Source organism: Hetaerina americana, unplaced genomic scaffold, assembly GCF_022747635.1.
Source record: "Hetaerina americana unplaced genomic scaffold, ioHetAmer1.1.p SCAF_89, whole genome shotgun sequence".
Classification (NCBI taxonomy): domain Eukaryota; kingdom Metazoa; phylum Arthropoda; class Insecta; order Odonata; family Calopterygidae; genus Hetaerina; species Hetaerina americana.
Genome location: NW_027287527.1, coordinates 872,793 through 900,025, shown reverse-complemented (window position 1 = coordinate 900,025; position 27,233 = coordinate 872,793). Strand labels below are relative to the sequence as shown.

The 27,233-nt window shown below is 39.2% G+C and overlaps 1 protein-coding gene across 2 annotated transcripts in view; it reads left to right on the top strand.

Moving 5' to 3' along the window:
• Positions 1-27,233, top strand: part of LOC139698560 (arylsulfatase B-like) — a 69,373-nt gene that overhangs the window by 7,335 nt on the left and 34,805 nt on the right. Inside the window, exon 1 of one of the 2 annotated variants that reach the window (XM_071597401.1) lies at positions 9,447-9,490. The exons of the other annotated variant lie outside the window; for it this stretch is intronic. The gene's annotated coding sequence lies outside the window, so the exon portion shown is untranslated. Of the gene's footprint in view, positions 1-9,446; positions 9,491-27,233 lie in introns of those variants that run through there. 2 annotated transcript variants of the gene reach the window in all.

Here is a 27,233-nt window from a genome sequence, read left to right as displayed (position 1 = left end):
GTAAGTAGCGTCTATTTTTAGCTCGTACGAATTATAATTAAATATTAATCACCTATAGGGGACAGCAATACGCGCACTACAAATATTTAGTTTCGGAATCAATAAAAAAGTAACATTAAACAAGTCACTGGGCACTGAAATAAGAATAGTTGCTTCATAATTTATTAACAGCGTGGCATATTGGTTATTAGTCTTGATTTTTTACAATGCAACATGTTCAGAGTGTAAAAATCATTCACCTTAACCGGGTTCGAATCCCGGTCAAGGTGAATGATTTTTACACTGAAGTTATTGCTTTGTAATGCCAATTCAGATGATGACTCCTATAAAAGTTACTGTCGTGTAATCTCCCGCAGTTTCTTTCTATTGATTTATTACGTCCATTAATCAACATAAATCAGATTTTTTTATAGCGTCATGAAGGTTAAACGAAAAAAACTTGGAACGAGGAGACATTTTTATGTTGAGGTTATTATTATTTTCATCTGGTAGTCTACCGTGTAAGGTAAGCTTGGATGGACAAAGACTCAGCACCGCTACAATTCTTAGTTTTCCTCTTGAAATACACACCTGACACCTCACGCTACAATTAACTGTTGTACAATTCCACATACCTCCCTCCCATTCCATTTCATTCATTATACCTCCCTTCATTCCGTTCAACAAACCTATCCTTTCCCCCCACCTCAATATCACTTGCGTAACATTCATTCAATATTTCATCGTTAGTCAAAATACTCTTCATCCGCTTTCCATGCCCCTTTTGGATTTGTCTCCATAATCCTTTCTCCGACCCCACTCTGCATTCTTCATTTATTTTTCTTTCTACCCAGCCAACCTCTTCTAACATTCTCCCCGTCCACATCTCAAAAGCTTCCCATTAACGCGAACATCTTGCTTCAAAGACCAAATTTCACTGCCGTGAAAATTCACTTTCCATATAACATTTTATATTAATCTTTTCCCAACATCCTTACCCAACCTGCTGGTCATCAATTCCCTCCTATTTGTGAAAAAAATTTGCCTGACCCATTCCTTCTGGCATCCACACTGATTTGACCATCTTGTTTCAAAACGCTTCCAAGACAGGTAAAATGTTCCACTTGCTCAAGATTTTGTCCTCATATTTGAAAGTTTAAATTAGTCTGCCTCATTACTGCTGTGGCGTTACGTTTACCTCTCCCATTCTTCTACTTATCATCCCCTAAGTAATCATTTTCCCTACAGCTGTTATTGATGATAGTAAATAACACCATAGTTACTTTAAAAATCAGCGTATTTTCCACTCCGCGCATTCAGCTACGCTGCCATATTTTAGATGGGTACTAACGCTCTAAAAGGATCCTGTATATTCATCTCTGAGTCAACAAGGAGGCGAAAAAATATTAAATACCAAAAGTATTAAAACGACGAGCGCAGAAATTTATAAAAAAAATATGAAAATGAGGGCAAATAAATCAAAAGGGCCAGATGGTATCTCAATTGACTTGCTTAAATTGGGCGGTAGTGTAGTTTCAAATTATATAAATCATTTATTCAATGTTACGTTAAACAATAATGCCCTGCCAAATGCTTGGAAGGAGGCATATGTTACGCCAATTTTCAAAGGAGGAGATAAGGCACTAGTTGATAATTATAGACCGGTAAGCTTGACATCAGTTGTATGCAAGCTATTAGAAAAGATAATGGCTGATTATCTCTGGGACTTGTGGGAGAGTGAGAATTGGTTGTATAGTCGCCAATACGGTTTTAGAAAAGGGCACTCTTGTGAAACTCAGCTATTAGGGTTCTGCCAAGAAATGTTCGACTCTATGGATGCGGGAATAGAGGTGGATGCTATAATAGTCGACCTGTCAAAAGCCTTTGACAAAGTTGACCACGATCGCTTAATGCTTAAGATGGGCCAATTGCCACTACACACAGATGGAAGAGTAATCTCTTGGGTCAGAAATTTCATGGAAGGTCGAACACAAAGGGTAAAATTAGGAGAAGTGTATTCTGAAAAAGCAAGGGTAACATCGGGAGTCCCACAAGGAAGCGTACTTGGCCCGCTATTGTTTTTAATATATATAAATGATCTCCCAATAAATATTAATTCTCAGTTAAGACTTTTTGCAGACGACTGTATTATCTACAGGAAAGTCGAAAATGACAGAGACCGTGACAAACTTCAGAGGGACATTAATAAAATGGCAGATTGGGTGACAAAAAATGGGATGGATATTAATGTTAACAAATGCAAATCCATCACTTTTAGCAATAAGGTAAATGGAAACCATAGGGAATATAAATTCTCAGAAAATGTCATTCCTAGAAGTGATACTGTCAAATACTTAGGTGTATATTTAACTAAGGACTTAGGGTGGGGGCTAAATGTGGAGTACATCTATAAGAAAGCTTTCAAAACTCTTCATTGGGTAATGAGAAACCTCAAAGGGAGCGTTAGAGCAACCAAGGAGAAGGCTTATCAGACCCTAGTAAGACCAATTTTAGAGTACGCTTCTCTTGTATGGGACCCTCATGAAGAAGGTCATATTAAAAAACTGGAAAAGGTGCAAAGAAAGGCTGCCCGATATGTACTGGGGAAGCATGGGAGGATGGAGAGTGTGTCTGAAATGCTAGAAACGCTGGGCTGGGAACCTCTAGAATCTAGAAGAAAAGTAAGCAGACTTTGTGGAATGTTCCGAATTTTGAAGGGGGAGAAAGCTTGGGCAGATCTTAGGAAAGAGGCGGGGAACCCAAATTTTATAGGCAGAAATGATCACAAATTTAAGATAAAATGCCGGGCACAGAGGACAAATAAAAAAAAAATTTTCTTTTCTAAATAGAACAATTGTTGAGTGGAACACTTTACCTGCAAAAATATTCGAGCCCTTTCCTAACAGAGTGTATACTTTTAAGAATAGATGTAAGGTATATATGTAAAAATTTGATTTGTGTGGTGTATGGTATTATATGTTATAGCTTAATTTTTTTTTATGTATCTTTTTTTTTCTTGCTGGTTAATAGTTGTAAATGGGATGAGGATTCACTTGTTTTGTTAAAGAGATCTGTGTTTGTCTGGTTTTATGTATTATATTTTGCAATTGTTTGGGACTTGTGTGCCACCTGACAGTGTCTATTAGCACATGTGTATTTATAATAATAATAACACCGATCCAACGAAATCTTCCTGCTGAATATTGTATTACATATTTAGCACATAAAAATTCTTTTATCCACGTTTTCCTTAACCCTTTAGTGCTATCCATTCCCACTGCCTTTTTGATTTCAGTTCTCTTTATCACTTTTCTATCTCTCAAACAAGTATTCTTGGACTTAAGGTATTCTTATCTACGTGATATCTATGTATGTCAAAGCTTTCTGCCAACTAACCCTAGAGATCTTCCATGAACCTTTCCATTTATTTTGAATCTTTCCTACTTAATTGATAATTTCCCTGTCTTTTTTTTTGATTGCTTGCTCGGCTTTTCCGATCTGATCTCTTGAGAATGCTTTGACCTTCCCGCAAATCGCACCATATCCTTGCACTGCATCTTCTACCACGCTTCTTTCGCTATATTATTTTCCCACCTGGGTTTATTCCCGATTTCCTTATCTCCTTTGATGTTCCTGCCCTTTCCTCGTTTGCCTAACATTCTCGTCTCTATTACAGTCTTCAACATCCCACTGCCGATCAATACTCCCTTCAACCGTTTTTCCTACCTCCATAGGATTTCTCCTAACCAACCCCTATCTTCAGCAACCATACCAAGTACTTCCTCATTTGTTTTTTTTTCGGTCCATTTCACCTTCTCGATTCTTCTCCACACCCACATTTCAAAAGCCTCCAGTCTACGTCTATCCTCCTGCTTCAATGACCACGTTTCCGCACCGTACATAGCTACGCTCCATATCAAAGTTTTTACGAGTCTTTTCTTAACATCCTTACTCAAAGTCCCCGTCATCAACTCCCTCCTCCTCGTGAAAGCCTCTTTGCCTAGCGCAATTCTTCTCCTTACGTCCCTACTACTTTGACCGTGTTGGTCCAAAACACTACCGAGATACGTAAACTGTTCTACCTGCTCTAGTTTTTAACCTCCTATTTTAATGTTTAGCTTAGCCTTTCTCTTTCTAAATAACCGAAAGACCATTGTTTTATTTATATTGAATCTAATTACATATCTATTTCAAAGTATTTCCAATTCACTCAGCAGTGCTTGCAACCCCTTGGCTGACCGGCAAACTAAAGCTTGGTCTTCAGCAAACCTGATTGATTTTACGAAATCCCTTCCGGCTTTCATTCCTACCTCCAGTTCTTCCCGTGTCTCTTTAATGATTTCCTCTGCATACAGGTTGAGCAGCAACGGTGATAATGGGCAACCCTGCCTTACACCTCTTCCTAACACTGCCCAACCGCACTCCCCGTTCCCAACTCGCACTTGAGCAATCTGACACATGTACTCCTCCTTTCTCCTTGCTGATTAGCCTCCTGTCCCTCGAATCTGTTCCTATTTTCTGCAGTACACTCATCAGTTTTTACCAATTCACTCTATCAAACGCTTTATCGAAGTCTATGAAACAGGCAAATACGTCCTGGCCAGATTCATTTCTCATAGGCACTACGAATCAGCCCATATAGCATCTTCCTCTCACATTTTCCTGAACATTCCAGAAGTTCCGCAGGAATGTTATCCACCCCGACGGCCTTATTTATTTTCATCTCCCTTAATGCCCTTTCTACCTCATCGTCGAGTGTGCCTGGCCCTAAAACCTTGTTGGCCTAAGTTCTTTACCATACAGTGCCCCTATATATTCCTTCCATCTTTCTTGGTTCTTCTCTGTGTCAACCATTATCTAACCCGCCTTATCTCTAACTGCTAGCATAGATCTTTCCTTCTTACTTCCCGGTAGTGCTTTGACCTTGCTGTGTGGAGCACCAATATCACCCTTCCCCTGCAAACTTTCCATATCCTCGCACTTTGTTTGCCACCAAGGTTCCTTTGCTTTACATGTTACCCGTCTTAATTTATTATTTAATTCTTTTTACTTCATTTTGCCGAACTCTGTGTTGACATTCTTCCATGTTCTTCTCTCATCCATCTTTGCAATCATCTCATCCGTTATCCACGGCTTCCTTGTCCTTTCCCTGTAAACAGTTCCTATAGTGTCTTATGCGGCTTTAGACAACCCTTTCTTGATCATTTCCCCTTTTTCTTCGATAGTACTAAGCCCTTTACCATCCTCCATGATTTCCTCTACCACCTGTTTGTATTCCTTCCTTTTCAACCCATTTAATGCTTCTACTTTCCATTTTCTAACTCGCCGCCCCTGCATTATCTTTTTGAAACGTACGCTACATTTCATAACAACTAAATTGTGGTCTGAGTCCGCATCCGCTCCCGGGAAGCTGTGCGAATTTATCACACTGTTCCTAAACCTGTGTCTCACTAGGATATAATCTAGCTGATATCTTCATGAGTCACCTGACATTTTCCATGTATACCTGCGTCTTTTGTGGTGTCTAAACCAAGTGTTGGTGATGACTAACCCCTGTCTCCTGCAGAATTCAACTGCTTTCTCCCCGCGGTCATTCCTCGTGCCTAAACCGTAGTCCCCCACCTCATCACCATCTCTTCCTTCGCCTACCGTCGCATTCCAATCCCCCATCACTATCAAATGTTTCCCTGCAGGAACACACGCGATTATGTCCTCTAACTGATCGTATATCCTATCGACATCTTCTTCTTTATGGTTTCTCGGTGGCATGTATACCTGAATAATAACCAAGTTCGTCGGCTCTGATTTTATCTCCACTAGTAGTATTCTATCCGTTACCTGCTCTATGTTGACTACGCTTCTTCCTACCTCTTCATTTAATACTATGGCAACCCCTCGTTGGCTCTCGTCCCCACCGCTGTATATTATTCTATAATTATCACTCCAGTAATCCCCGCTATCTTTCCATCTCACCTCGCATAGACCTAAAATATCTATATTTCCCCTTTCCATCTCTCGCTTAACATTTTCCAATTTCCCTGTCCTCATCATTGTCCTAGCATTCCACGTTCCTATTCTAACTAATTTGGTCTTCTTCTCCTACGTCTTCTGTCCTGCTGCTGCTGGTTTTCCCTTGCAAGGGTATCGTGGGATGACGACCGCGGAAGCCTTGCCTCCCCCGCTGCCGGGCACGACACACGGCCGATTGGGCCGAGCCCTGTGGTTGCCAGGACTCAAAATATCTCTATTGTCCATCATATTTTTCTTGGGAATGATAATTGAGGTGGTTTCCCGTTGCCTTCCTCAATAGTGTTTTTAACGTGACACCATCACTTAATGGCCGCCCCACTGGGGTCAGACGCCATTGCAGCCGCCTCACTGAGGAACAGACGCTGCGTGGACTACCTTTCGTCTGGCTCCTAACCTTAGACCTATCTGGCATGGGTGACCCTACCAGGAGCAATAATTGTGACTCCCGCCAGCACAGCTCTAGGGGTCATCGGAACGCAGAAGCCCTTCCACCACGTCAAGGTTGTAGTCCGGGGAGGGTATACTATATATACACACAAAATATATATACACAAAATATTTATACATATATATGTATATATATTATATTATATTATATTATATTATATTATATTATATTATATTATATTATATTATATTATATTATATTATATTATATTATATTATATTATATTATATTATATTATATTATATTATATTATATTATATTATATTATATTATATTATATTATATTATATTATATTATATTATATTATATTATATTATATTATATTATATTATATTATATTATATTATATTATATTATATTATATTATATTATATTATATTATATTATATTATATTATATTATATTATATTATATTATATTATATTATATTATATTATATTATATTATATTATATTATATTATATTATATTATATTATATTATATTATATTATATTATATTATATTATATTATATTATATTATATTATATTATATTATATTATATTATATTATATTATATTATATTATATTATATTATATTATATTATATTATATTATATTATATTATGTTATATTATATTATATTATATTATATTATATTATATGACATGATATTAGTGCCCCGATTCTTTGCCCAGGATATGTACGCATGCATATTTATAATCATTAACATGTATAGAGACAAAACGAAAAGGCATAGGAACACATATAAAAGACAAAGCAAGAGAGGTGGGGAAGGCCGAATCGAGGAGATCACAAGCGCCAAAATATTTCCTTGAGCGCGACTTGAACCACGGGTCTTTCGATTTGCCGGACCGATGCATAGAGCAGCCGGTGAAGAGGGGGGGACTACGGTTTAGTTACGAGGAATGACCGCGGGGAGAAAGCAATTGAGTACTGAGGGAGACGGTGGTTAATCATCACCTGCACTTGGTACAACAGCACAAATGGCATAGGTATGCATGGAAAATGACAGTTGAATCAGAAAGATATCAATTAGATTATATTATGGTTAGGCACAGGTTTAGGAACAGTGTGATAAATTTGCACAGCTTCCCGGGAACGGATGCGGACTCTGGTCACAATTTAGTTGTAATGAAACATAGCGTCCGTTTCAAAAGATTAATGGAGGGGAAGCAGGTTAGGATACTGAATGTAGAACCATTAATTGGATTGTCAAAGAAGAATTATCAGCAGGCTGGAGGGAAAACTATGATTGAGGGAAAAGAGCTGAGTACTAAAATGGAAATATATCAAAAAGGGATATCGTAAGCCGCAAAAGAAACCATCGGAACCGTTAACGGGAAAAGAACAAGGAAACCATGGATCACGGATCACATGATTAAAAAGATTGATGGGAGAAAAATGGAAGAATGTAATCCCGAGCTTGGTAGGAGAGAGTACAAAGTGTTGAATAATTAATTGAGACGGGTATTGAATAGAACAAAAGAAGAGTTGTGCAAGATCCAGTGCGAGGAAATGTAAAGTTTGTAGAGGAAGGGTAAAATTGGTTGACTATAGAAGAATGTAAAAACACCATCGGGAAGTATAAGTAAGTAATCTACCGGTTAAGGTAGGTTTTGCATGGGCACAACTACCTAACAAATATTTTGTGACTCTTAACAAAACACACTCCAGCAACCTACTCTTCATCAAGTTCCTCTTCATCTCTGGGTACTTCCTTCCTCCCTTCATACCGTCCAACATCCCTATCCTGTTCCTGCCCTTTCCTCGTTTGCCTGACATTCTCCCCTCTATTACAGTCATATATATGATTATCATTCTGAGATTTATCGCCAACAGTTATTATATACATACAATATCTCATCTTCACGTATTAATTACAGAAAATTATTCGAAAATGGTATCAACCATTCGTGGAGCTAAATAAGTGATTTGTACCTCATATGAATTTGAAGGATTTAGAGAGATGCTACGGCGGTGACTTCAACAGAGTCATCCGTCGATTGCTATCGAATTGCTCAACATTCACAGTATGGAAATCATTCGCCTGGACCGGGAATACTGCAGTAATTCACAGTGACAGGGTTCGCCTCGGTAGCTTAATTGATAATTGAAGTACTCGACCAAAAATCGAGTGATACGGGTCCTTGTGTAGGCGAATGATTTTTACCCTGCGAGATATCTCCATTTCAATGGACTTCCTCATCTTAACACATCAATGAGCCCACAAAGGAGACAATGTAGGAATTGATGCCATCAGAAATAGATTTCGGAAATGTTTTCCTGGAAACACTGCGTGATGGCAACAAGTTTCCAACCCCTCACACTATCCATTAAAGCCAAATTCATTTTGCCCTTTCTTTCGATAATTGCTGCTTGCGCTATAGGGTCGCTATCATGTGAGATACGAGAGCATACTTAACATTTTTCTTCCTCCCGCATCCACTTACACTGGCAGGCATTTCGGTGAATTGACGTTCATTAAGGTGAACGGAAATCTTGTGCTCAGAAATTACAACACTCCCACTAGTCGATGGAAATCATCTGAGTTCCTTCCTCGTAAAACCCGCTGTCTGTTAACTATGACTCACAGTTTCTACGTGGTTCACAGGCGAAATTGTGGAAATAATATTGAGAAACTCACTTTTCGTCAACAAATAGTGGAATATCATGCATTGAATCCCCCTCCCCAGGCGCTCCCATTGTCATCCCGTTCGTTCCCTGGCCTGGCCAAGGCTGACCCTCCCAAGGTCACTCCCGAAGGTTCGGCAATGTTTACGGTTCGGGCAATGGGGAGGAATCGATGGGAGTGGCGGGTCGTTCGAATGGGAACCTCGTGGAAACTTATTGACGATTTCTTAGCTCGGATAGGGGAGGTGGGTAGGGAGGTAGTGGGGGATGGATGAAAGTCGCCCGACCGGATGGTAATTCCTTCATCCAGCGCCGCCCGAGTCCCGGCTGCGTGCAGTCTCCCAAGCGGCCAGGTGAAAGGCGGGCCAGCGCCTGAGTCCCAGCGCCCCAGTCCACGGGTACGTAGTGACCGCTTGTTCCCTCCTTCTTCCCCCCGATCCAGTTTCGTGAACGGCGGTCGTGATTCCTGGAAGGTTTTTTCTCCTCCGTCTTCTCCGAAATTTCCCGGGAAGTCGCACAGCGATCGCAGATAGGATACTTTGCGGCCCGCGACCGTTTTTTCTCGCCAGTTGGACTTTCGAGTGGTAGGAAGTGAGGAGTTGAATGTAGGTTTAATTAAGGTTTTAAAGAGTGGGGTTCCCACGATATGTGTTCAGAAAGAACTTCGATTACAACGTGAGTTAGGATAAGAGAGAGAGAGTGAGAAGCAGTAAGTGCGTCCTGGCTCGATTGTTGCCTCTTTAATGTCTTTTTCTTCTGCCACCCATTTTGTGGCTTATGGTAACTCGTGAGGAAGTTTGTTCTCTCCATGTGGTTTAGAATTGCAGGTATGAGAGGAAGGAATGGGTAAGTTGGAGAAAGGGACTCAAATCGTGTGATTGTTTTGGAGAAGTGAAAGTGTGTCCTGGTTCTTGGAGCGAACAAAAATTTAATTAACTGATTTTTCTCTTTTTCGCTGAAGAAATGAAGCGGCTATGCTACGTAGAACCAACTTCGAGGGCGTTATTTTTCTCAAAGAGATGAAGTATGTTAATTAGCCTTCTAGAACACACTATGATAATCCCTGCATCTACCCCTTTGTTTCAGAAATAGCAGTGAACCGTCTCCTCTTGTTCGCTCTGTTGGAGTTCTTTTTGGAGTGTGTGGTTCCGTGTCATGAGGCCTTAGGTGCAGAGTTTTGTAATGTGTCAAAAGAGGGGCTATAGTTAGAACGATTTGGAATATTTATATTTCAGTTTCATATGATATTTTGCGCACACAATTTTGCTAACTCACCGTTCAAATTATTGTGCCGATGTGTGATAAAACTTGGGAAATTAATAGTTTAATAGCGTTCAATTGCTGGTTCACTCCGTTCGGTTGCTGGCTTTGTTGTCGCTCTAGTCGAGATTACAATTTTACGCGTCGCTCGGGGGGAGATTTCTCAAAATTTATTTTTTACCTGGTAAAAATAACTTTTAATTTCCCGTATAAGATAAATTTAAAATGTTTTTCGGAATTATAGCTTGCAAACCTAAAAGATACTGTTGAGAAAATGTCAATAAATAGTGCAGGTGCGAGCGGAAGATTATTTTCGCCATGAATACCCCTTGATGGGGGTGATACGAGAATTGTTCGAGGTCGTAAGTGGATTTTTAGGCCTTGCGCTGGGTTCTCTTAAATCCGAGAATCCGCGGGCGTATTCTTATTGGCATGGTATACCGGTCATGGGTAGGTTTTTGAAGATCCAGGGAAATTATTACACCGCGTCGTAGCTTCTTAGGGACTACTCACAGCTTCAAATGAGTTCCAATTAATACTACACTCAATTTTCCATTAGCCTCAAAAATTGCTTCAGATCCTAACACATTTTAGCCCCTTTTCTTATGTTCAAGATGCTCTTCCTTTCCTCTCGCTAACCCAACCTCCTCGCCTTCAACATTCCTCAATCACTAAATCTTAATATATCCTTAATTTACCTTCCCTGCCTTCTTCGAATTTCTCCTTAAACCTCTTCACCTCTGCCATGATATTGAAGTGTTTCATCCTTTTCTTATCCCTTAATTTATTTTCATATTTTCCGTCATTATATCTAAAAAGCCACCAATCTACGCTGATCCAATTACCATAGCCATCAAATTTTGAAATCGTTCAGATTTTCGTTGAATAATCAACGTTTTTGCGCGAATGAGCGTTGAGAGCCTATTATGAACTTTTTCATGTGTCGAAATTTCGCTTAAATGTTGTAGGGAGCCTTTGGGTGACATGGAATTTATTTCTACACTCTCTATTTCAAATAATCCTTTTATTTAATCGGTGTGTTGCTTAGAATGAGATGATTAATTTGAATAAAAAAATAAACAAATGGATTGGCAACTCATTTTGCGTTTTGTTTTTCGATGATTGCATATGTTAACTAAGAGAAATATTTCGCTGGTAGAGCTGATGATTAGCATATGGCCTCTCGCGTAATCGCAGCAGAGAAGAAAAAAAATTATGTCTGTTTCGCGTAGGGCGAGCAGAGAAATCGGGTTTGATACGATTCAGTAAATCTTCACGTAGCATGGCCATTGGTGAAATGAAAGACTTGACTCTCTGTCTCGGAGGGATTTTTCGTCGTAACCCCAAAATGATATTTCCCTTCCAGTAGGAAGTTTTGGTATCATTGTCTCAACAATTAGGAGGGTGACCTTAACAGGTCGATAAAGTTCATACAAAGACGAGTCGAAAGGTCTGTGTAGTAATTCAGATATAACAATGGGGAAATTCGAGTACCATCAATTTGTTGCTTATTATTTGGTGTTGTTTAAAAAATGACAGGTTGAGAATTTTCAAAAGTATAGGTTTTTCATCTGTCACCTTCATGTACAGTTCTATTATTGTTTTAGTTTCTTTACCCTGCGGAATATTCCAATTTACCTCGAGATGTCTTGATGTGCAAAATTTTGGCCTGGACTAAATTTCCGTTTGAACTTTCGAGTGAATTTCCCGAATTGATACTTGTTTTTTTGTCCCGGAATTATTTCTAATAATTTCTCTTGGTAAGACAGTCAATCCAAATCGCAAAGATTTTCCCATGATTATTCCCGAAAAATGAAAGCGCCATTTTAAGTGGTTTTATTTCGAAGCTGATATAAAATTTTTACGGTATTGGTCTTTTAAAATTCTTGATGTTTGGTGGAATACATTTTTCAGCTATCCTAATAAATTTCTACGTACTACCTTGATCAAAAAGTTCCCGGAATAACCACCGTGTGGCGCTCCCATCGTTCCGATTTGAGTTCTGTTTTTTTTGTTAAATTGGTACATCTGTTGTTGATATTCCCTTTAAATCTTAGTGTCATAACTTGACATTTGCAAAAGTTACGTAGCCAAGAGTACATCTATCTCTGTGTGTGTTGGCGATTTTTTACAATTGCAGAAATGGATTTAAATTTGCAACAACGAACTTGTATTAAATTTTGCGTAAAAAACGGATTTAGTGGCGCACGGACGTTGGAAATGTTGGAAAAGTGTTTCGGCAACGATTCTCTAAAAAAACGGTCGTTTACCAGTGGCACGAGCGGTTCAGAAGTGGTCGTGAGTCAATCGAAGATGATGAACGCAGTGGCAGACCATCGACATCGAAAGTCGGTGAAAAAATTGATAAAGTAAAAGAAATGTTGGTCAATAACCGCAAATTAACCATCAGAGAAATAGCGGAGGACTTGAACATTGCCTATGGATCCGCCCAAGACATTGTGGTTAATGATTTGGGTTTCCGTCGTGTAGCAGCAAAGTTGGTTCAAAATTTCATGCAAAAAAGAGACCGTGTTGACGTCGCAAAAGACATGATTTGCGAGGCTGAATCCGATCCCACATTCATCAAAAGGATCATTACTGGAGACGAGACGTGGGTTTATGAGTACGACACGCAATCCAGACATCAGGCAAGTGAATGGCGTTCACCAAATGAGCCGAGACCAAAAAAACCACGTCGTTTTCAGTCAAAAAAGAAGGCAATGCTGACGGTTTTCATGGATTACAACGGTGTAGTGCATCATGAATTTTTGCCAGAAGGCCAGACAGTAAACAAAGAGTATTATTTGGGCGTTATGAGACGTTTGCGTGAAGCAATTCGCCGAAAGAGACCAGAAATGTGGGCAGAAAACTCGTGGATTTTGCACCATGATAACGCACCGTCGCACAGTGCTATCATTATTCGTAATTTTTTGACGAAAAATGCAACAAATACCATCCAACAGCCACCGAATTCACCTGATTTGGCTCCCTGTGACTTCTTTCTGTTCAATCGAGTTAAAAAACCATTACGGGGAACGCGTTTTAGCAGCCGAGAGGAAGTAATGGAAAAATCGCAGGAAGCACTGATGGACATACCGAAAACCGAATATAAAAAATGTTTCGAGGATTGGATCAAGCGCTGGCATAAGTGTGTTGCAGTCGATGGGGATTACTTTGAAGGGGACAATATAGATTTAGATGAATAAACTTGTATTTTTAATTTTCTGAATAAATTCCGGGAAATTTTTGATCAAGGTAGTATGCAAAATGTCTGTATTAACACGACAAGTGAGGGAAAAATTTGATACATTAAATGACATTTTATGCATTAAATATCATGAAAAGGTAATAAATTCATGCTGACCCTCCCTAAAACTTGCAAATGGATCAATGAGTCCACAAATCGCACATTGGAGACTTTAAAGAACGAAAATTATATCCAGATGGGCTCGTGGGTGTAAACATTATACCGATCCACGTTAATTGAACCAAGGCAATTACTATTGCTAGCATTGTTTATAATTTGCTGAGTCGCGAAACAAGCCTACTTTCTGCAAAGTTTCTCTAGCATGGATGCGATCATTATTAAAATACCTCAGCTGGGAAGAATCGGAAGGTCTGATAAGGTTTCGATAGTGATATCTTGAATAGCATCTAGAATGCTGATTATTTTGAAGAAAGTTTATCTCTAAGACACGAAGGGAGAGATTAAGTGCGTTTAATGAAACGTTTAATCTTGAACCCAACTTATGAAACGCGCCGTAAAGTAGGAATATTCGTTGGGATTTAATTTTTTATTATTTTGGCTATTTACTCTCCAGACTAAAAAGTGAAGCCTTAGCTGATTGAACGCTTTTGTTTACGTTTAACTAGATTTTTTTCTATTCCTTTCGATTAGGAGACAATATTATCTCGACGGATGGGTCAATCTCTTCTTCTGCGGAGACGCTTTGTTCTTAAGCAATCGGGCGAACGTAATGAATGTGACGAAATTGATATCTGTCCACCCAGTACTACTAGCCTTGTTCATCCCGTTGAGGAGAGACTGTCCGATAACTGGTTTGGTGAATTTCTCCTTTATTCTTTCCTCCTTTCTTTCTCATTTAGCCTCTTAGTTATTTTTTTCTAGGCGTCGACCTTGACATATTTCATTGCGCATGTACATTTTGCACTCTACTTTCATCCTCCACTCAAGGTGACCTCTTAGCCTTGAAACCGTGAAAATCCTGCATTGGTGTCGGTACTTCTTTTTCGTAATTCATTCGGAGACCTGGTAATCAATTCCTTAAAATATACTCCTCTTTTTCTGACGGTGTCCACAAACCTATTTTAATGAAAATTTGTCTTTGAACTGACTAGACTTAGTCTTTGAGCATTTGAGTTAAAGTCATTTGTCTTCATATCCACAACCTCCTCAATGTCTTATCCGGGCATCAATAAATTTTCCGTGGAATAGTCCCCCTATAATTTTGGGACATATAGTAAGTTGTAATTTGAGTGTACCTAGTTGAAAAAACCCTAATACGACAATTTTTTACCCAAAAACTGAATAAACAACTATGGATTTTCCTTCGGTGATCGAATGGCTGGCTACTCTACTTGGTTATTCCTATCGGTTTTCCTTTTACTTGTTGTTTCCCTCCCCAGGCCATTGTGCCTTAAGATATTCCCGGTGAAGCAATCCCCTCTTGGAAACATTTCCAACAGGCTTCCGTATTTCCTTCTCCTTGCAGACTTCCTTATGAGTTATTCTGACCGAATACCATCCTCATACAGCACTTTATTTAGTTCGCTTATTTTTTCTCTTTTCAGTTTTTTTTACTGTGAATGTTTCACTTTCGCCAAATAGAAGAGTATGGCTCATGAGAATATTTAGCTATTCAGGTGTAGTGGGGATGTAAGATCTGACCCCCTTCGGATTTCCAGTTGTTGACCGGAACTTTCTGCATTGTACTAGCTAAACGTGAACGAAAATAAATGATCAATAGAGTATAGCCCTCTATCCCAATTGCCTCGTATACCTAATGTGCAATACTATTTTGCACGGGTACAGAACTTTGGTGTACTTCCGAGGATCGTGCAGCTGAAGCGACCCACCGAACTTCGTCACACCTTTAGACTGTTCCCCGGCTTCAATGCTTGGATGAGAAACGGCTAATGTCGGTGAGAATATCTCTGCGTAACTTGGTAATACCAATTTTTTTATGTTCGATATATATTTAATTTCTGTCGAACTTTTTCCTCACAGTAATTTTGATATGGTTATCATACACACACATGAGCTGTCTCTTAACTGAACGAGTTGACAAGAGAGACTAAATGCCGAATCAGCTTATTTCGGAAGAAGTTTAAAACGACCATCAGCATTGGACTGTGGTGTGGCAATGAGGCAACCAGCTGAAACAATCTTCGAGTAAGTAGTAGTAATAAGTGGAGGTCGCATACAGCTGAGGTCATTTGCAACATTAGGGATAGGTGGGTAACCTGGGCGAAGTAGGAATATTTAGGGAATAAGGGGAAGAGAAACTTGGCGTCGGTATTAGCCTAATCTTAATGAAAGACGCCCAGGGATAACACATGCTAACGGAACGTCCTTATTGGCGCCGTGCTCCACTCTAAATGGCATATAAGCAGGGGTTGGAATGTCATCTGTAAGAATTATGCCGCCGCCGGGATCCGAACGCGAACCTATCGGGGTGGGAAGCCTCAAGCTACGGAACAAAACTATCTGCACAATTTGTTCTGGCAAAAGGTGGATGGAGCATTATGTGAGCCAGTCTACACGTTGGGATCGATGCATGGAAAGCACACTTGATTTTTAATGAAAAATTGATAAATAATGAATGCAATCCCAGACGCCAAACAACAAATAGAATAGCGATATTCGCTAGTCCGATTCGAACCATTCGGTCGTAATAATGGAACTCATTTGGATGATGACCAAGACGGCGACTACTCCGTTCAAGCGATGCGAGTATCGAATCCGTCCGTGGTCGATAGTAACACAACAATGGAGTAGGAATGTGTGTTACACTTAAAAGTCGATCTTCCCGATGGACTCCCACATGAGTCAGTTTCTGTGCGTCGAATCGCTCTACGTATACGTGGACACTGTTGCTGGTAAACGGTAGAATGGTGACCGGGCTGTAGAGCGCCTTGGAAAAGACCTCGTGATGTCCGCGGACCGCGACGGTGGCGGCGATTAATCACAACCGCAGTTCGGCAATATGCCGACATATCACCCACACACGCGCTCACTTTCCAAAGCCTTTTGGGTGCTCGCTCGGGGGCACTGCCGGACGCCGTCGTTCCGCAAACAACCACGCTCTCTTTCGCGACCTTATTTCTAGGGCCGGCGAACCGACGGAAGGCATGCGAAAGGTACATGTTGGGGCGTTCGAGGGGAAGCCTTTAGTCGCCTCCGGCAGGCTTCTTTGCGTTGGTGGTCCCACTGGATCAAAGCGTTGGCTGGCCTTTGTTGCGGCGTGTGCTTGACAGGCTTTAAGGACGCACAGAGGATTAAATTTTGGGAGGTTTGCATTGGTAGCTCCACTGTCGGATTTGAGGGGTAGTTGGGCAGGTAGTTGGGTGTAGCGGGAAGCGTCCACTTTACACAAATTGTCCTTGGACAACAGAACCTCTATAATGATAATAATGTAGTCGTCTTTTCGGAAAAAAAAGAGTCCGGATTTGAGGTGGATCCTTTCCTTTCGTTCTTAGAATTCACTCATCTTCACTAAATAATTCACATTAGGTGACTGCAATTCTCTTTAATTCCTCATTCAATGACATTTCCCTTACTTCCTTATAACTAATTTCTATTAAAATTCCTTCTCTTTGATGTTCGTTTTGGTCTTTCTGAGGCATTTGGAATTAATGACAAGACTGATAAGTGAAGTCGTGAAGAAAATTTTGATTGATTGATTGAAAAATTTGATACTGCATGGTTCGGGAAGTGTTCTATGAGGCAGATCATCAGCGTAGATTGGAGGCTTTTGAGATACGGCTATGGAGAAAAATATGCATTTGATAAGACTAACGACGAAGTTTTAAAAATATTTGTGGAATGCATTAAAGTGCTTGGTTAAACTCGAAAAAGACGGAATAGGTCGACAAGGAGATACTTCGATTCAGTGGCAAGCTTAAATCTTTAACAGATGGAAGAATGTTGGGCAATTGGGGAAGAGAAAGCAGTGGATTAGACTTATTAGATAGCATAAAGGATAGCGGAATTAATGAAGTAGCGAGGAAGAAACTTTTGCAAGGAACACAAACATTTAAACTTGCGGAATTCCACTCGACATGTCAAACAATAGTTGTGTATTTACGAGTATGATGTGTGTTGGAGGGTGTCCAAAACCTGCCTATCAATAGATAGACTTACTATGATGAAATCAGACCTTAAACTTCTTAAAATAATATCCGTAGCACAGGTTCAGCTCGTCATAAATTACTGGAATCGAATTTAAATTTTCGACAGGTAAATAGATACGTGACTATGAGGCATCCAAGAATATCAAGATTAAATTAGAATTTTGAACTATGTAGATATTTCAAGTTCAAGAGAGGGTAAAAATCAAAGCAAGTGGTGCAGTTAACGTGTCTGGGAGGTGCTTTGGACCAAAATGGTAAAAGTAGTGGGGACATAAGGCGAAGAATTGCGTTCGACACAGAAGCTTTCCCCAGGAGGAGGGAATTTATGACGGGGATGTTGAGTAAGGATGTTAAGAGAAGGCTCTTTAAATCTTTAAGCGTAGTTATGAATGGCGCAGAAACATGGTCATTGAAGCAGGATGGTAGGCGTAGATTGAGGGCTTTTAAAATGTCGGTATGGAGGATCATGGAGAAGATTAAGTGGACAGAAAGGAAATGAGGAGGTGCTTTGTATGGTGAGGGAGGAGAGGGTATTCCTGGGAGAAATCCTAAGGAGACAGAAAAAATGTAAGTTAAGATCTTTCTGTGGATAAGGATGGACTGTAATAGAAGGGAGAATGCTAGGCAAACGAGGAAAGGGCAGGAACAGGATAGGGATGTTGGACGGGATGAAGGGAGGAAGGAAGTACAGAGAGATGAAGAGGGACCTGATGTAGAGTAGGTTGCTGGATTGTGTATTGTTAGGAGTCACAAAATATTTGGTAGTTGTGTCAATCCAAAAACCAACCTTAACCGGTAGATTACCTTATAGTAATACATATGTATATTATGTAGGTTTGTGTATACATTCTCCAATGTCTTTAAGCCGTCAAAAAGGTAGATTTTCCGAAGGTCCTCGAAATAGGCATCTGCATTTTCCGCCGAGCCATTTTTTTCAGGTTTGGAAATTAAAAAAAGTCACTGGGGGGGGGGACATCTGGTGAATACGGTGTATATTGTAATAATTTGAACTTTAACTCCAAAATTTTCGTCATCGAAACTATGCAGGTGTGTTCCCGGGTATTGTCTGGATGGAATAGAATTTTTTTCTTTGCCAAATGAGACGTTACTCATGGATTTCTTCGGTAAACCGGTCCAATAACGACGCATTATACTCTACATTTATCGATTGTCTTTTTGCTATCAATCGATGCAGATAATCGATTCCGCGTGTATTAAAAAAACCTTGTCAGCTGATTTCACCGTCCTCGCTTTCTTTGTAGCTGAATCGCCTTCAGAAACCCACTGTTTCGACTGTTCCTTTGTCTTTAGAATGTAGTAGGGTATTCATCTTTCGTCCACAGTCATGTACCGACGACAGATACTCGTCAGGTTTCCGACAGTAAAGTACCCACCCAACCTCCGAATCGACTACATTGCTTTTATATCCGCTGAGAGAAAAAGTGGCATCCATTTTGCCGAAATTTTTTTCACACCCTGTTTTTCTTGCAAAATTGAAAACAAAGTCCCCTGTAATATGCCTGTAGCCTAAAACATTTCGCGAACTTTGTTTCACTTAAAACCATGTCTTGGATTTTGTCAATAATTTCTAAGGATGTCAATTCTGCTGGAAGATCCAAAAGATGTTTATCATTTGTAGCTGTACGGCCACGTTTTAACTCATTTACGTAATTGTAAACAGACGCGAACATGGGAGTAGATGTGCTATGAACTTCATCCAACTTAGCTTTGATCTCTTTCAGTGTTTACCCTTTTATATAGAAGTGTGTAATCTCCACAAGAAACGCATTTCCTTCCACGTATCTAAATGTACAAAAATGTATTGCTTCCATGGACTATGAAAACGAAATCACGGGTTGGATTTAGCTGAAACTTTAACCATGAAAACTGATACACTGGACAAATATTGCGTTCATCATTGTCAGTAAAATTCCCCCTCTGTTGGGTTGATTTTTGTTTAAATGTTATCGATCCTGCTTGTCTTATTCAAATGTTAAAAGTGACTATAATTACGTTCAGAATATTCTTTTAGTTACTCCGGTCAAACATTTTCGCTAGCTGGAAATGAGCCTCGGGTAAAGTGTCAAAAACGTGTTCATGGGATTCAAATTGATATTTAAATGCAATAACTACCTCTCTATTTCGCGTGGCGAATTAAAAATGCACAATGAAATATTACATTAACTTAAATAGAGCATTCCATGCACAAATTGTTTGGCGTAGTTACAAGAAATACATTTTTTAACGCAAAGAAGTAGACACAGGAGAACTTTGATAACAGGTACCTTCCATAAATGGATTAAGGTGAATCCATTCGGAGGAGACAACTTACTCGTATATTCCTTACCCAGATCGGCAGTTAACATTTATGACCACACGATAATATTTCATTGCATTCCAAAACGGAGACTTCCTATAGTTTTCACGATGAATTCGCCGTTTTATTGTTTCCATTTGGCAATATTTGCGATCCCTGGCATCTTAAAGTAATTTGGCAGTTGATTCTAAACACGGAATTCCTAAATCACTGAAATAAAATATTAAGCGGCCATCATGCAAAGAAGGGGGAAGGCTATGCCAGATCTACCTAATTCAGTCATGAAACGTGATCTCACTTTTCAAAGTGAATGCGTATTTGCTGCGATTATTACTCGCATTGGATTTCATAAGCGATCTAGTTATCTCCTATACGCCTCACTGAATTGATCGTTTTGCGTTAACCTACATAATGGACCTTCAAGTTATTTTCGGCTAGGAATAAGTGCATAGGTGGAATTTAATTACCTGTAGGGTGTATCGACTTCTCTGTAATTCTCTAACTGAGTGTTTTACCATTCTCAATTGAATCAATTCTGTATACTAACATTTAAAAATTGCTAAAAAGGTAATATAAAATGTATCAAAGCTGTAATTATTTATCTTTCGTTTAGGCCGTGAAAACAGTTTCAGGGTGGAATAGAATACTTGGTTTACATGGAATAAATCAATGTTCCATTTTTAAGATATATATACTGACGTGGAGTATTCGGAACTTTGTTAAGGTTTTTAAAAATTATAATAACATACTTGAAATAATAGAATCCTCGGCTTTCTGGAGACATAAGTAAAACGTTAACATGAATCTATTCAAGTAAATCAAAATAATTTTAAGGAGACCAGCATGCAGAGTAGGAGTAGTCGTTAAGATTATACACATGTAAGCGTATGTTAAGGTACCATCTGAGGTGGATGCCCGTGAAAAACAAATTGGTAATTTTAAAATATTTTCCACTGCATTTATCATAAGAAAAATTACGTCCAGCTTGAGCAGATCAAGTAAAAACAATCTTTCCACCTTTGAGTAAACTTCGCGCTTCGTTCGATAGGTAATGTCAATTTTATCCATTTTCCCACTGATTTTATGTTTTATAATCTTAGATTAAACAATTTTTGAGACGGAAGTTTCGACTTGTTTTTTTAACGAAATCGATGTTAACGTCCTGCGCGTGATAATTTTTTTAATGTCGTTTTTATCTTAGTTTCATATCGAGGTATAATTGAAATATCTCTTACAAATTAGGATCCTCTGGGTACGCTGCGCCCACGCCACATGCCTGTACTATGCCTGTACACTGTACACATATGCCTGTATTGTCGAAAACTTGGTGAAATGGATTCAAAAATCACCCCTCGGTCATTAAATGTTGCTCTTAACTACGTAGATGATATTTTGGTCAAAACGCAATAATCTCATGGAATCAGAATTGAAACTATTGCACTCTCGAGTGCCCCAACATTATTTGGGTATTACTCTTTCGTTTAACCATGTCGTGATCCTTTTGAAAAACCGGTCTGCTGGACCACATCCTTTATTTTCTGCTGCGGTTACCTTGTTTCGTTCGAGCGCCCCCAGAGCTAACCCACGAGTGGTATGAATTCTTGGCAGCGTGATTTTTACGTTTCAAAAAATAGTCGAGCTATTGTCATCGATATTGGCCTGCTGCTTGCGGTGCTTTGCCAACTGCCTGTGGGAGGTTCTAGCTCACTCACCGCTGCGCTTGCCAGTACACCGCTCTCTCGATGTCCACGTGCCTTCCTTTCATACATACTGCTTACTATTAGATGCATGTCGAACGAATGTTGCAACCATGATGATGTTCGAACTGAGCTATTTCATTTGCTGTTTTCTTTATTTTTTAATCAGTGAGGCTTTCTGAATATCCCACGCGCCTCGCGTATTCCCAGAGGTATTCGGTTGGGCATTTTACAGGCCCGAGCCTTCGTTGAAGTGTTTAACTGCGGTCGTTCACGGCTCTCAGGGGTGGAACGGCATAGCTTCGAAAAAGATGTTTAAAAAAACTAGAAATGAAAATGGATGAATAAAAAATTATTAAATTAATTTTTTGTAGTCTACCGCTTAAGGTAAGTTGTGAATGGATAATTATTGGCTATCACCAAATTTTCAAGCCTCGCTTAACAAGAGAATGCGGCAGGTGCACTGAAATAAACCCTCTTCTATCCCTCGTACGTTCTACCTCCCTTGATTCCGTCCAAAATGCAGACAGAGCCTTTTCCTACCTCTAACTGTCTTGCCTAACGCCCTCATTTCTATCCTAATTTTAAATATTTTATCGCCAATCAAAACGTTGCCATTCCTTCTATTCTGGCCCATTTTTTACCCAGCAATCCTCACTCTTCCCCCACAATACCTAGAACTTCTTCGTTTGTTTTCCTTTTCGTCCATTTTATTTGGCCTATCCTTCTCAGCGTCTCAAAAACCTCCAATCTATGTCTGTAATCTTGTTTCAGCGACCACGTTTCCATGCTGTACAAAACCACGTTACATGTTTTCACTTATATTTTCTCAACATCCTTACTCAACCGCCCTACCATCAACTCTCTTCGCCTTATGAAAGTCTGTGCCCAACGCAATTCTTCTTCTTATGCCACTACTACTTTTAATCGTCTTGGCCCAAAACACCACATACCTAGGTACAATGGTCGACTTGCTCTTATTTACGTTCTCATATTTTAAGTTTTAACTTAGCCTCCCCCTTTCTCAAAAACTTTATTAACTTCGTTCTGATAACTACGTTCTGCTCGTACGTTGCTTCTGATCCCATACACATCGCCCTGATTTTATAATTTGCTCAGAAATGATCTCGCTATTGCACCAAAGCATGATTATCCTGATCCAACTCAAATTGATTTTATGAATCCAGCTAGAATTTCGGATTATCAAGTTTGAATTAGCCATTCAGTTGAATTCTTCAAATCCCAATTCATTAGTTGCTAACCAGGATGGATATTCACCGCATTGTGAACCTTTTTCAATGACATTTTAACATCTCCAAGAAAAAAATTTGTTTAACTTTTATTAATCTGCCAATTAACTGCAAACAGAGCATTTTTGGAATATGCAGTCGCGACTTCAATCCAGTGAATACTTCCATTTGTAAAATGATTACATCACTTGATTATTCATTTCCATAAGTTATTGGTGTGCTTTCCTTAAATAGCACGGGAAGACTAATGGAAAAGTCTTTGGAGTAAAGAGGGTCTAAATGAAAATCTTTTGGGCACTAAGGATTTTTTATAAATATGTGAATCCGATCAATATTTAGTGAATCCTGTTTCTAGGTCATATCTGAATGTCTACTTAGTGGATATATTCAAGAAACTCTCCCAATTTTTTCACTTGTATTATAGTTTTTAACTGTATCGTTCTGCTCAGGTTTCTATTTAATGCTGTTTTATAATTATTAGTCACTATCTATACATTGTTGCTCACAATATTGAGAAACACACGCTCCATGCTTGAAATTTCCTTTCAGAATAACAATTAAATCGATAATATTGTTCATTTTTTTCCTCGAGATTCGATTCATAATTCGATCATTTCTGTACCATATATATATATATATATATATATATATATATATATATATATATATATATATATATATATATATACACACACGAACATCGCGAGTGTATTACTTAAAATATGTTATTACCTTAGTTTATGAGCATTGAGTCTAGCCCACAGATCGATTTTCAGCAATTTTGAGCAAAATTATTAGTGCCCTAGCTGCTTCAAAATATGCTCTTCATATTGTCCTGGGTCTGTTTACAGAGTATGAACGAACAAGCGCTGTGATATGTTCAACTGTCGTTATTAATACTTATCTCAGACTTTTTCCGAGGTTTTGTTGCACGCAGCAGTGGAGGAGTGTCAGCACCTTGCTGAGACATTATTTGTCACATAGTCGAGGTTTTCCAACCGCGGAGCAAAATTCTTATGAAAAGCTCGTCCTCGACTCCGCCAGGTAACTGCCGATTCCGTTCTGCCACCTCAGCCTTACGCCATCACATGCCACCACGCCTCGTGGGGGACACGAGAGATTAATATCAATTTGATGAATGTGTGTTTGTTATAATTTTATTAAGGGACATTTTTTCCTAGCTTCAGGTAGAAATCGGTTTAGAACGTTACCACGACTCCTTGCTTTACTCGGGGATTGCCCATCATAATCCTTGTGGTAACGCATGCATAGATTCCCACCTCATACATAATTCACGTCGCCCACCAAGTAAAAGTGTTCACGTGGGTAGGTCTCAAGACTGTGGTTTGGGTGTCGGGTAAATTTCTCTCCTTACTCCTTCTGCAGCTCGGGAGATTTTATCACTGTGAATGCTTCGGTTTTTGCCGTTCGAAATTCATTCTGTGGTCTCAGAAGGTTTCTGCTCGAGTACTTCCATGCGAGGCTAATTAAATAGAAAGCACCAGGCTCCGATATTTGATTCGAGTAGGAATAAAGCCAGTGATGCGATTAGATGAATACCAATATTGCAAATAAGCCGATAAAATGTTTTAGTGCTGTTTAAATGTTTTCTTTTCATGCCATGGTTGAGTGCACGGGTAATAGTAAGACACTATAAATCACTTCTATTACGGCCGTTCTGCCATGTGTCTTAATTTTCCTTAGTTTAAATTACCAAGTCTCAGGACTTGTGCTATTTCTTAGCTGCGGGGATGATGTGTCGAGTCTCAAGTCTTTGCGGGATGATGGTTGTTTCATTTTTCGAGACTAGAGCTTCAGGCCCAGCGTCACGCTAATCAACTACCGTATTCAAAATTCACACCATTTGCGAGTCGTAGCCAAAAGGCATCCTTTGCAAAACGGCCTTTAGGTATTAAATTATAAGCGTATGAAACGGCAAATTTAAATGGTATGAATTCACTAGATTCGCTATATTTGTTAAAAGAGAAATTTTTGCCTTAATTCTCCCTTCTGATATAAATGCGTCGTATTTCACAGTTATTTCCCTCCTTCCGGGGGTATTTTTTTAACTAAGGAATTAATTCTCAACTTTAAAAGCATGCTCCGCTTAAAGTCGGCCATTTCTCCATACTGCTTATCTCATATAATCGAATGATCTATTTATTATGGAGACCAGCAAGTACTTATTCCTACATATTGGACGGTCTATTCAATTCCCAAATGGTTACTATTATTAGGTCGGCCATTTGTTCGCACTGCGGTTGTTGTGAAATTCATACACCAGGGCAAAACATAGCATAGTTACCATCAATTCCCATAGAAAATGCGTCATATTTCTATGTATTTCTGTAAATATTTTAAGATTTCATCTAGGATTGCGTGCTCTTTCCCTATCATTGATCTGTATCTTCTTTGCACAGCAGTGCTCCAAAAATAGCAAATATCTTGCAAAAATCTTAGGCCTATCTATCGTTTATAGCATCGTTTGTCTTTCACATTCTCTGTGTCGTCAGAGGAAGCTACGCTGTAACCGATGTAGGCATTCCTTTACCATTGGTAATTATATTAGTACCGTGGTTGCACTCATTATTATGTATTCATATATTGTTTTATTGGCGCCATAGATGAGATTTTATGAGCTCAGATTTAATCAACCAATTTATTGCACATTCGTTAGGTTAGCATGCATACAAAGGGGGCTTAAAGACATATCACAACATTTTCGTCTGGAACATAATGCTTGTTACGGGCGTAATGGTGATATTATGCATTGGCAATTGACCAATCTGGATAGAAAATTATTTCTGTTTCCTAGTAATTTCATCATTATCTATTTAACTCGAATGCCTCTAAATGGGGCACACGTGCGTAAATGTTTAATTTCACAGAAAAAAATCTTTGGATAGTGCAACTCCGCAATTAACGTGCTGATATTTGCGCAAATTCATTTAAAGGTCTGATTTTGGGTGTTTTCTCCAGCGGAATGTCTTAGAGGAAGAAACTGCCAGAAATAATGTTGATTTTATTATGAGGCTCGGAATCAGGTTGACTGAATGTCCACATTATGGCTGTCTCAAAGTGTTTTATGGGTGCGAATTCGAATTTCACTACCTATTGCACAGAATAGACCAAATAGAATCAGTGATGCCGTTTCGAGCCCACAGATCCGGTCGTTAAGATTTATTGGCATTATCCACAAAGCCCTAATTTTAATGCATTTATTAAGTTTTAGTGCTGCCCTTCAATTAAAAAAAAAACAAAAATTAACGTTCCGGCATTTTCAGCTCCCAATATCAGGTTTCCTTGGAGATATTTCTTTGAAATTAAACCTCAAAGATTTTAAGCCTGGTGCATTTAAATTATTTTATTACATAAGTAAGAACTTGATCGGAGAAAAACTTATTCGGATTCAGGGAAAACCGAAGAACAAGTGAGGGTATTGGGATATATGGTATACTCAATTTGAGGGTACTGGCCGAAAAAATAACACCCATAAAAAAGCTGTTAAATGTGATATTCGTGGACTTGGAGAAGGCCTTCGACAACTTCGAATGGAGCAAAATGCTCAAGAAAATAGAAGCGCTTAGAATGGGTGACAAAGACATCCTTCTACACCCGTATAAGAATCTGGTAACAATCACGCGAGTGAAAAATGGAATGAATTGAAGCTAAAACGAACAAAAGAGATATGCAAGGATGGAACCTCTCGCCAGCACTGCTCAACATATATATAGAAGAGGAAATAATAGAAGCACAATAATTGGGTTTCAAAGGAGTCAAGGCGAACGGCGAGGAAATAAACATGATCCGGTTCTCAGATGACTAGGTAGTAATTGTAGAAACGTGAGAGGACCTACAAGCCAATCTCAATGCTGTGGACCAAGGATTTCGGGAATATAATATAAACAGCAAGAAGAAGAAAACTAAATTCCTTATGTGTGGGAGAGAGACTGAAGGTAGATATCACAATTTTAGTAGTGAAACTAGAGCAAGTTAAATCATTCATTTACCTAAGCAGGTAGATGAAAAATTTCACTTGGGATGGGATAAGTTCGACCGACATCAATCGAAGAAGAGCTCAAGCTAAGGTTTTCACGAAGAAGTGACAACTACTACGCTCAAAGAACCTGGAGTTGCAAACAAGGAAGACGTACGACAAGCGTTTGTATGGAGCAAGGCATATTGGGAAACAGAGATCTGGTGAATTGGAAAATTGGACCAGCAAAGAATAGAAGCCTTTGGA